The sequence below is a fragment of the Emydura macquarii genome, unplaced genomic scaffold, assembly GCF_026122565.2.
Source record: "Emydura macquarii macquarii isolate MOO-44397 ecotype Brisbane River unplaced genomic scaffold, CSIRO-AGI_Emac_v2 contig_1253, whole genome shotgun sequence".
NCBI classification, from domain to species: domain Eukaryota; kingdom Metazoa; phylum Chordata; order Testudines; family Chelidae; genus Emydura; species Emydura macquarii.
The window spans coordinates 1,996,047-2,004,297 of record NW_027131390.1 but is presented as its reverse complement, the minus strand read 5'-3'; positions in this window follow the sequence as shown (position 1 = coordinate 2,004,297).

Here is an 8,251-nt window from a genome sequence, read left to right as displayed (position 1 = left end):
CATATGCTGCTTTTGTGGCACTGCATGTGGTGTGGTGTCTAAAGACAGCAACCAGCTACTGTAGTGGTGGGTGCCTCCGAACGCTTGTAAATCTTTCATAATAATTAGAAATGACCCAAGACGAGTTCTGACCCCTAGATTCTGTATGGTTAACTCCAAGTGTTCCAGAATCATGAGACTGGAGCCAAAAATAATGAGATTGGCTTAAAAACCTTGAGATTTTAAAAAACAATAATATTTGGGGGATTTTCTTTGACATCTGGTTTCTGAGCCTTTAGGGTGCACTTTTTCAAGCTTTTCTCCACAGTTGTGAGGGCTAGAAACTGACATTTTTCGTAAGTCGAGGCTGAGATTCTTAAGAATTCACTGCATCGCAGGAGCTATGGCTTTAATTAAAACATCATCAAATATCACGAGATTTGCAATAAAATCAGGGCAGTTGACAACACTGACATTAGAAAGCCTGCTTTGGGAAGTGGCTTAATATTAACATCTAAGGCCCCGGTCCTGAATGGATCAGGCCTAAATCATCTTTCTCTGTACTCTTTTCCTCAGTGTTTGTGCATCTTAAGACAGCTACGTTGTCTATGAAAGCCAGTCAAAGGTCAACCGGTTGAACAGTTAATATAAGACTCTAGATAAAAATGATGCTCCGCTTCACATGTGAAAGCTAATTTTCCATGCGGTGAACTCTGAAAGGGACGTGAGTAGCGGAACATGTGCACAGCAAGCAAACGTTTCACCTGCACCGACCATAGGTCACAGGTTATTAACAAAACAGACATCAGCTTTGGAATGCCATGGGCTGGGAAAGCCAAGTATTCTACAGATTCTAACTAGTTTAGTGGCCTTAACTGAAGATGCTGTGATTTTCAGTCAGTGACAGGCCGAACCTTTATTATCACGGGATCTTTGTGGAAACCAGTAACCACATCAGGTATGTGACATGCCATTTGATCCAACAACCGAGCCAGTCTTTTCCTGGGATCTTACACTGTTATGCAGAAATCTCCTTGGAATGAGGCTTCTACAAATGTGTGAATGTACTTTTTAGCTTCCACACCATGGTTTCGTGTGTTTAATTCTGCTCTGCTACAAACATCATTAAGCAATGGACAAATGAGTCTGAGTATGCATGGAAGCATATTAAAATTGAGATGTAAAACTGGAGAGTCAGCTCTGTAGTGAGACAGAGGAAAGCCCAATGGTCTGGATCATTTAAAATGCAATTAGGTAAGACTCGGATAGATCTTCACTGGCAGGGAAAAATCCTAATTGATCTTTAACTTCCATATGCACAACTGAGGGGGAAATGGTGGCCTAAGTTAGCGATTCAAGTACCTCTAAATACACAAGACATTTGGGGCCAAATGCTGCTCTCCACCATCTCAGTGCATTGTGACCGCCTGCAGGGGCTTGTTCTTTACTGCACACAGGGAGAACTGCTGCTCTTTTCTGTTTCGGGTCAGACTTTCTCTTTTTAAAATGATGTGTATTTTTTAAACAAAGCTGCCAGCCATCTAATACATTCCCTAAATCTCCGCCTGTTTGCTTGGTTCATCTCTAGCATGGCAGCAATTCCATAGGGATTTGCAGGGACTGTGATGCAGGTTGGGTCTCGGGTTTCTGTTTAAAATATTTTGTGCTCAGTTTCTGGCTGCCTGAACCTCTCCAAGGGCCCCTGAAAGACTAACAATTCTTGCATGTTGATAACGGCTCTGCCTCAGCTAACACCACTTCCCCTGCACTTTCCTTGGCGTGGCTCTCAGAGCAGGGAAGTGCCTTTATGCATTGTTTGACCCTGCTTTGTAGCCAGGCTGAGAATTTGCTTGAGCATTCCCCTTTGAGAAAATAAAAGGACCTGAGTGCAACAAGAGGGATCCTGTAAGGGTGACTGTAAAGCTCTGAGTAGCAAACTGGGGCCAACTCTCCCTAGAAAGGATCCATCCAGTGTTAGTAGATGAGCAGCTCCCCATTTCACAGCACCAGCCCAGTCTCCAGCTTCTAACAGGCCTGATTCTGCTGCCAGGATGGATTTGGCCAACTGTCTCTAGAGAGCAGAGTCTGCCCTAAACCACACTTGTTTTTATCCTTGTGGGCCCCTGCTCCAGGAAATCAGATGCATGCATTTAGAGCCTCGATTGAATTTCTGTTCCTTCTTAACACCTGTGGTGACTGTTATAGGAGGTCATGAGGATTGCAGGGATGCTGCTACTGACGTTGTTGCCCTGTGGTGCAAACTCATTACAAAAACTCCCCTCAGTTTTCAATATGATTTGAAAAACCAAAAAGACAGAGGACAGCATGCAAGCTGCTCTGGGTGGGATGCCAAAGCATTGCTGCTGCAGGGATGGTTTTTAAAGCGCTGCATGTGTGTGTTCCAGAAAGAGAGAGACAGGATCCTTTGCTTTCAAAGACCAGGACCTGATTCTTATTTCCATGGTTCTAGGATTGTGGAGGGGCCTTTTAGTGGCCGTTTTCACTGCCAAAATGGTGCAGAGGAGCCTTGGTGTAAATGAGAAGCAGGTCCCAGATGTCTAAGCCATATCTCAGCTGGAGGTTCTAGATGGGCTGCTGGGACATTCCTCTCCAGCAGGGCAAGGTTGGTACATTAGAGAAACGTTTCACTGTGGTGAGACCAGCGACATTGGAGACAGCTCTAAAACAATGACCACAGGATGCTGATGTACTGGGTGTCAGTGCTGCTGCACCAATTCTGACTGTGATGGAAGAGCTGGCAGTCACGTGGAGCTGGTTAGAAAGCAGGCTTAGCCAGACAGGCGCATTTGAGATAGCACTGCTCCAAGGGTAATAAAGGGCTGAGGCAGGCCAGGCTCAGCACTGGGGAAGGATGCTGATACTCGGAAAAGGAACAGGCAACGTTTTCCATCACCTGCCCCCGGCGCAGAAGCAGAGTCCTGGAGTCAGCCAGCAGACATACGCTGACCTTGCTCAGCAGATCCCCACGATGCCAAAGCTGGTGATTTGGTATGGGCAGAGACTCCTCCTTGTGGGGCAGATACTGAGGGGAACTGCAGCTGGCACTCCCCACCTGCCCCCTCCATACTTGTGCCAAGAGACAGCCCTAGGGAATCAAAGCACAAAACTGCATATCGCTTTGTGTGTGTGGTTTTCTTTTTAAACCACATCGCTCAGCATCAGTACTTACCGCCAGCATCCCCTGGCTTGTTCAGTGCAAAGCTAGCCTCTTCAGATGGGACCAGATTGGAACAGGATTTCTATGGCACTCTGGTTGGATGGTAGACTTTCCCCATAGGTACCAACAGATAAACCATGTGGCTCGGCTATTCATACTGCAGATCAGTGCAGCTAAACCTACCCAAACCAAACATGGCTCCCTCATCCGCTCACACATGGTTTTGGCACAGTGGCTGGCCAAACTACTCCCCGTGCCAAGTTCAAAGGAGCTGTGTGTGTGAGACAGATCTGTTTGCCACAGTAAGTGGGCCAAGTCCTGCTTCCCTTACTCTGGCCAGGAGCCAGACTGAAGCCAGTAGGTTTGTTCAGTAGGTGAGCATGATTTGGACCAATGTACTACAGATGGCTGGACGTACCCATTAACCACTGAGTTGGCACCAGCACTTAAAGAAACACTTCAACTGTTCATGTCTCTGGTGGAGCTTATACAAGGCAATAAACATCTCTTGTCAGCAATTAAATGGGAAGGCTGCCTTTTGGTGTTTGATAACCACAAAAGCCATTTAATGTATTGTGAACACAGTCCAGACCATGAGCTTTTCTTCTGTTCTACGACTCAGCAAACCATATCATCAAGAGAGAATGTTTCAGAGCCTCGTTTGTGAGCGTATGAACCTTATGAGCCCCTGATTTCCTGCTGACATCACTTAGTGCTGAGCTGCAGTGTGAAGTGAAGGCAAGGAAGTGTCTGCTGTAATTTCTAATGCGAGTGCATGGCTGGAAGTTGAAAGATACAGTTGGACAATGAGTTTAGTAAGTGCACCTCTAATTGAAAATGCCTCAAGAGGTAGAATCTGAAATGCTGCAATCCAGGAATGAAGATGGATCTACAACTGCAGAGCTTTGTTTAGAAAAGAAACAGTTTCCACATTTGTGTTTAATGCTCATCAGAGTGATCAGATGCAGTCAGTGGGTCTCAAGCTATCCTCTCTCTGCCTGTACCAGTCAGGGGCAGTTTAGTAAATGGGCTGTAATGGGTTGCAGAGGAGCCACATGAGTTCAAAGGGGCTGTCTTGTGATGCAACTAATCATCAGTGAGCTGAAGTGTCTAATGGAGGCCGTAAATGTGAGCCTACACCTGCTCCTATGGAGGGTCCTTTGGGTCAATACCACGCATATGCAAGAACAATTGGAAGTCCCCTAATGCAGTTATTCCAGCCATTCATAGAACACAGGCACTGAAAAACTGACTGTCCAGGAAATTGACAGTGAAAGCTGACACTTCGTCCCTCATCTGATAAACTCATTAAAGTGAAGCTTCAGAGTTCAGCCAGACCTCCATTCGACAGCTAGGAAAATATCAAATGTGGGAGCTGTTGTATAAGCAAAAACTTCGTGTCCCGCAATGCTGGGCAAAAATGATAAAATCAGACTCGTTGGAGTCACTTATTTCACCCATTTTTCTGGGTGGGTGGTTCTTCTCTGTACTAAATGTGTCTATTCAGAGAAATGGACGGTTGGTGAGACTGTCTGGTGGAGGAGAAGTTCATGTTTAGTGGATGTGTCAAGATTGGAAATTTGATTGGAAATTTGTTTTACTAAATCCGTATAAATGTTAACTGCCATCTCTTGCCCTGCAATGCATTGTTAGGCCATACATTTTCAGCGATCTCCATGCGTTTTCTGGTAGCCTAGGAAGTGTTTATTTTAAATAAGTCAGACCAGTGCTGCTGCAAGTGAAATATTTTCCAGTTTTAGCAGATGCCCTTCCCTGCGGCCTCCAAAGTCTGTGCAATTTGTTACCACTCCAGCGTTTTCCTCTCTTTAGCTGATATCCTATGCAACTAAGGGCTGGTCCTGTAAAAAGCTGAATGCTGCCACCTGCTGGGTATATGGTATATTTGGGGGCTAGAGGAAACCTGAAAATAAAAATTTTAGTGTCAGCAACAGAGAAAATATTTAGCTGTCCCAGTTTTAAATACAAACCTGATTAATAAATTCAGTTTTGCAAAAGGAGAGATTCACAAGACACTTCAGAAAATGCTTTCAAATGTTTTTAATTAGATGCATTAAGTCAATCAGTTACCTACTGTATAGAGCTACTCATGTATGCCGTGGTCATCAGTTAACTATGTGACTCAAAACCAAAGTAACTTAAATTTTAGCAATAATTATTTCACTATTTTATTCTTAAGGAGGCAGAAAGTGGTATTTGATGGGATTTTTTCAGAGCCTGACCCTATGCACTGTGGGTCGTGATGTTTGTGAATGTTGCTAGTTATCAGTTCAGTCCACTTCTACATAGAACCAAATTCTTCTCTTGCACCATGCAAATTCATCAGTCAATGGCAGCAAAGGGCAAGAGAACTATGTGGCCTTTAGCTCTCAGGTCTGCCCACTTTTATTTAAACAACCCTTATAACACATACAAGGCAAAGCAATGTAACTGACTAACAGGATGACAGGGGGAACACCCTGATTGACTTGATTACAGCCTATCAGTCTCTGCATGGGGAACAAATGTTTAATAATGGGCTCTTCAATCTAGCAGAGAAAGATAGAACACAATGCAATGGGAGCTGAAGCTAGACAAATTTAGACTAGAAATAAGGTGTACATTTTTAACCATGAAAGTAATTAATCTTTGAAACAATTTTACCAAGAATCGTGGTGGATTCTCCATCACTTACCATGTTTAAATCAAGGTTGGTGTTTTTCTAAAAGCTTTGCTCTTGGAATGGTTTTGGGGAAGTTCTATGGCCTGTGTTATACAGGAAGTCAGACTAGGTGGTCACTATGAACATATAACGACCATACTAGCTCAGACCAATGGTCCATCTAGCCCAGTAGCCTGCCTTCCAACAGTGGCCAATGCCCGGTGCTCCAGAGGGAATGAACAGAACAGGCAATCATTGAGTGATCCGTCCCCTGTCGTCCACTCCCAGCTTCTGACAGTCAGAAGCTAAGGACGCTCAGAGCATTGAGTTCCATCCTTGACCATCTTGGCTAATAGCCATTGATGGACCTGTCTTCCATGAACTCATCAAATTCTCTTTTTGAACCCTGTTATAGTCTTGGCCTTTACAACATCTCATGTCAATGAGTTCCACAGGTTGTCTGTGCATTGTGTGAAGAGATATTTCCTTTTGTTTGTTTTAAACCTGCTGCTTATTAATTTCACTGAGTGACCCCTGGTTCTTGTGTTATGTGAAGGAGTATATAACACTTCATTATTCACTTTCTCCACACTGTTCATAATTTTATAAACCTTTATCGTATCCCCTTTTAGTTGTCTCTTTTCCAAGCTGAACAGTCCCAGTCTTATAAATCTCTCCCCATACAGAAGCTGTTCCAGACCCTTAACCAGTTTTGTTGTCCTTCTCTGTACCTTTTCCTATTCTAATATATCATTTTTGGTCCCTTGTGACCTTAGAATCTATGAACAATTTAACAAAATTTCTTCATAACCATTTCCCTTCTGATGACTACCTACCCTTCTGGGATAAATGGGTTTATCTTTTTTAGATTCTATTTGCAAGTTCACTTAATATGCTAATGCCTGAATGATTCTGCAACCTGCCTTTGGTATTTAAAATGCAGGTATCCTCAGAAGTGTGACTGTAACTGTAAACGTCCCTGACAGTTTGTTCTCTCAGTGACACCAAGATTAAATGTGCACAGGTTATGAGTTAAAAGATTGTATTTCCTATCTTAACCTGGGCTTTGAAAATTAGTTTCTGGTCTTTCTACCTCTTACATAACCACCATTTCAGATGCAAACTTGAGCTGACAGTTTCGCTGGTGATGTAGAAGGGAGAATAGACTCTACTGAGAACGTGATCCAAAGCCCATTGAATGGAAAAACTCCTATTGCCTTCACTGGCTTTTGATCAGGCTCTAAGAATAGCAAAAACTTGCTTTTTCCAGTAAAGTAGAGAGGTATCAATCAGCTGCAAAGCATGCTTGGAAATAGACATTACTTTTACATACCTGTTTCTTTGACCGTAACCTCAGCCTACAAGGTCTGAACCTCCTGCTAGTCTATCATGAGAACTGAAGTCCCTTCCTGCACTTAACATGGACCTGCACCAGCACTGGACTTGGTGAACATCTTCATGTATCAGCTAGTAATCACAGAACCATAGAAACATGGGACTGGAAAGGTCCTCAAGAGATCATCCAGTCCAGTCTCCTGCACTGATGTAGGACCAAGTATACCTAGCCCATCCCTGACAGGTGTTTGTCTAAACTGGTGGTTCTCAATCTTTCCAGACTACTGTATCCCTTTCAGGAGTCTGTTTTGTCTTGCATACCCCAAGTTTCACTTCACTTAAAAACTACTTGCTTACAAATTCAGACATAAAAATACAAGTGTCACAGTGCACTGTTACTGAAAAATGGCTTCTTCTCTCATTTTTACCATATAATTATAAAATAAACCAATTGGAATATAAATATTGTGCTTATATTTCAGTGTGTAGTATATAGAGCAGTACAAACCAGTATGTTTAAATTGTCTGTTTAGTTTGTACTGACTTTGCTAGTGCTTTTTATGTAGCCTGTTGTAAACAAGACACATATCTAGAGGAGTAGATGTACCACCTGGAAGACCCTTTGTACCCCCAGGGGTACGTGTATCCTGGTTGAGAATCACTAGTCTAACTGGTTTTTTAAAATCTCCAAAGATGGGGCTTCTACAACCTCCCTTGGAAGCCTGTTCCAGAGCTTAACTGTCCTCATAGTTAGAAAGCTTTTCCTAATATCTAACTTAAATCTCCCTTGCTGTGGATTAAACACATTATTTCTTATCTTATGTTCAGTGGACATGGAAAATAATTGATCAACACCCTCTTTATAACAGCCCTTAGCATATCTGAAGACTCCTCAACTCCTCCCTCAGTCTTCTTTTCTTGAGACTAAAGCCCAGGTTTTTTGACCTTTCCGCACAGATGAGGTTTTCTAAACCGTTTATCATTTTTGCTTCTCTCCTCTGAACTCTCTCCAGTGTATCCATATCGTTCCCAAAGTGTAGGGCACAGGCCTGAATAGAGTACTCCAGCTGGAGCCTCACCAGTGCCAAGAAGAGCCGGAC